Source organism: Medicago sativa, chromosome 6, assembly GCF_051527215.1.
Source record: "Medicago sativa cultivar Bolivia chromosome 6, Bolivia_mono, whole genome shotgun sequence".
In the NCBI taxonomy this organism is placed as follows: domain Eukaryota; kingdom Viridiplantae; phylum Streptophyta; class Magnoliopsida; order Fabales; family Fabaceae; genus Medicago; species Medicago sativa.
Genome location: NC_140754.1, coordinates 54,714,846 through 54,718,810, shown reverse-complemented (window position 1 = coordinate 54,718,810; position 3,965 = coordinate 54,714,846). Strand labels below are relative to the sequence as shown.

General features: G+C 32.9%; 1 pseudogene across 1 annotated transcript; it reads left to right on the top strand.

Annotated features, from left to right (window-relative positions):
• Positions 1-1,576: 1,576 nt before the first annotated feature.
• LOC146915730 (uncharacterized) lies at positions 1,577-3,392 on the top strand (annotated as a pseudogene). The gene is made up of 6 exons (XR_015016619.1): positions 1,577-1,585; positions 1,728-1,790; positions 1,870-1,958; positions 2,036-2,137; positions 2,231-2,548; positions 3,075-3,392. The product of XR_015016619.1 is annotated as an uncharacterized LOC146915730 (transcript).
• The last annotated feature ends 573 nt before the right edge of the window (positions 3,393-3,965 follow it).

Below are 3,965 nucleotides of genomic sequence, written 5' to 3'. Positions count from 1 at the left end.
CCCCCACAAATTAAGTTTAATAACCCCCACAAATTAAAGTCCCTTTTTCCAATTTCACTCTCCGGCGACCTTGTTTTCACATACCCGCTCCTGATTTTAAAAATTTCATTATTTATTTCCTTTTCCCTCTTTTTTCTCCATCTAAATATTATTTCTGCATAAAACAAATAACTTATCTCTTTTTTCCTTTTCTCACGCATAAAATAAAACAAAGTTTCACAAGCCCTTCTAAACTTCTTTTTTCACAAGCCGGTTCACAAGCTTAGAACCAGTGCAGTTTTCAATCCCTCTCCCGACCTTCTATTTTCACATGCCCCTTCTCTCTCTCTCACGATCTCTCTCTCACGAAGAACATCTCTTGGACCTTCTCTCTCTCATCTGTTGAAGCAATTTCTGCTCCTCCTTCAAGGTCGCCTTCTGCTTCTCTCTATTCAAAGGTATTTTCTCCTTTTTCAGTTCTCATGCCTTGTAATTTTGGGGATTTTGGGGATTAGGGTTTCATTGTTGGTTCTGATTTTGAGCCATTTGCTGATTCTAATTTTGGATTGTAATTTTAGGGATTTGGATTGTAATTTGAGCCATAACGTTTTGAACCATTTGCTGATTCTCTCTCGTCTCGTTTTGAACTCCGACACTGCTGGTGGTGCTGCCGTTTTCGGTTCTGCACCTGCTGCTGGTGGTGGAGGTTCTGCACCTGCTGCTGGTGGTGGAGCTGCAGTTTCTGTCGAACCTACCGCTGTTGAAAAGAAGGTATTGATTTTAATTCTTTCTTTTATGATTCTGATTTTGTATGAAATTGTGTAATGTTCGATTTACTGATCGATGAAAGGAACTAGTAGTATTGAAATTAGAAACGGTTTTGATAATTCCTACCTGTAAATTATCTGTAGTGTTAAATGAATAATAGTTCTGGATTAAAAATTTGGAATTGATTCTCTTGACATTGTTTGTTCTGTTGAATTTCCTTTTCTATACTGTTGTTTGTGCCCATGCTTCATAGGTTCTATGTCATTTGTAAGCTACTAATACTAATTTATTTAACTGTTTGTAAAATTATTTTTCTATATATGTTACTTGCATTTGAATGTATGAAGTTTGATTTTATGAATTATCATTGCAAACATGTTTAAGCATCGTGACTAATTAGGCATAAGTTCTTTTGTATTAAGATGTTTGTTTTTTTGACTGAATTTTCCTCTTTCAGCCTACTCCACTTTTTATTACTTTGGCTTATGTACTGATGCCTAGGCTTTTAGGAGCACACACACATAGTACACTCATGCTGTCATGCACATCACTTGATCACCGTCGCTGCAGTAGTTCTTTACATTTGTGCTAGTTGGCTAGTTAGATTTGGTTTGCTTAGTTAGTTATTAGTTTACAGATATAGTTATCATTGTAGAAGGTTTTTTGTTCAATGTAAATAATTGTAAGTTGTACTACTGCTACTACTATATTTTTCAGAATGTCATAGTTCAGTTTTGTAGAAAACTTCTCTCTTTCTTTTTCCTTCACATTCTATTGCACATTGAGATTTTATCAAATATTTAAAATAAATCTTCGTACAAACGCTAAAATGGATTTGGTGTTAATATTGAAAACTTCTCTCTTTGTTTTTCCTTCACATTCTATATTTGAATGTATGAAGTCTGATGCTTCTATTTTACACTGTTTTACATTATTTGTTGCTTAATGGTGAATTGATAATGCTGGCAGCAATGACATAGGATGGAAACCATACCAATTTTGCTGTGCATTTTGTGAACTATCGTTTGAAACCAGAAACACAGGTAAAATTGGATCAGTTTGACACATTTATTGCAGTTAATTATATGATTAATAAATGTACTTGTATTTGTTTTTTAATAGGCACGTTGTAAAAAAAATGAAGAAAATCGACGCAAGCAAGTGATCATAGGGGTGGTTCTAAAGCTCTTTCGAGAAAAAGACATGAGATGGTAGTTTTAGTAATTAACTTCATATGTTTTGCTATTTAATACAATTTACTATTTATTCTAACATCTTTCTATTCTAGTTCTTGGAAATGGGACGACAACCAAATCGTGGAGAAATATACCTTGAAACCCATCCACCAGATAAAGAGTCATCAGGAAATGATGCAGCAATGGCTACAATTGTAAGTTAAATTGGAATAAACTATTGGTTTATGCATGGTTGTATATCTGGTTTATGCATGTTTTTGACTTGGTGATCACTTGCATACTAACAGGAACAAATTCAAACGGGTTTGACTCAAAGTAGTGTTGATGAGTCTGAAATTTCTCCGGATGATGTTATCGGAATAGTGTTTGGGCCTGAGCACTCTGGAAGAGTGCGGTCCATGGGTATGGGAGCAGTTCCTTCTAATACATTTAGAAATAAAGGAGTTTGACTTTCAAAATTGAGTAATATTTCAGCTGCTGCTTCTACATCATCTGATACCGATTGGAAAGCAAAGTTTACAAGCTTGGAATCAGCATTTAAAGCTTACATTATAATGAAAGAAGGAAGGATTCCTGATGAAGTAGCTAGCTTCTTTGGTTCAAATGTAAGTTCTGTTATGATCCTTCTTTTTTCCTTTCTTTGACTAAATAATACATCATGTTAACTGATTGAAGGATTTTTTCCTTTCTTTAACTAAATAATACATCATGTCATGTCAACTGATTGAAGGATTCCTGATGAAGTAGCTAGCTTCTTTTAGATGATTGTTTAATTGTAATGGTATAAATGGAACTGATTGTTGTATTGTACAATGATGTGTTGAAGAAACTCTTGCTATTTGATTTTTTAATTTATGATAATTCTAGAGAAGAGAGTTAATAAGTTCCTGTCGAAAATGATAGATGAAAATAGCATTTTAAGTTTAAATAAATCATTAAATTTTTGCTTGTTATGAAGTTCTGATGCAATTGTAGGTCAATAACGATTGTTATGCTAGCTTAGTGTTTTTCTTAGTTTGGTTTAGAGCACGATCAGTTTAGTGTGGTGCTTGTTTTAATTTTTTTTCGGTAATTTTGTGGAAGCTTCGTCAAATATTTTAACTAACGAAGTGTTTTCTTTTTTAATTTCAGTCGACAGATCTTCCAAGTGAGCCTAATTCGCCTTTGAACGTAAGAGGATCATGTGGTGGAAGCAACATCTGATGTTGTTAGATTATATATAATGGTAGAAGAAGAGATACTGACTCTATATTTTGTTATGATGATATATATTCCTTTTAGAGTTAGACATATTTTATTATATATAATGGTAGAACAAGAGATAATGACTATGTTTTGTTATGATGATATATATCCCTTTTAGAGGAAGACATATTTTATGCTATTATTAATTATGTTTTGTATTGCCACAATTGATATTAGATTATATATGGGTATTTTAGACTAAAATATTTAAGTTATTGATGATATTTATTTTTGAATTGAGTGTATTGATAAAATCAAAAAAATTAAATCTTACAATACCTTTAAATTGAAATTAAAAACAACTTAGATTAGATACAGAAAAAAATGATAAAAAAAAATAACAAATTTATATCATCACTGTATTAGAGGAGGTTAAAAACTCCCACAAAACAAACAAAAAGGAAATAAAAAAAAATTAAAAACAATGTATCTAAGGAGGTTAAAAACTCCCGCAAATAAAACACTTATATTGCGGAGGTTTTTGATATGAATACCAGCGGTCGCGAAAAACCCCCGCAAATAATTTGTGGGATTAGTATATGCGGGGGTTTTGAAAAATCCCACAAAATAACTAGCGGAGGTTAAAAACCGCCGCAAACTATGCTTAAAACCGCCGCAATTAGGCGCGTTTTTTTGTAGTGAGGTAGGATGCATTTATCAAAGAGATTGATCGGAATCAAAGTTGTTCTGGACCACTCACACGGATACACACAATAATATGCCGCCTTAAGGCTACACATGAAACTATTCATGAAACTAATTACCCTCCTAGTTGAA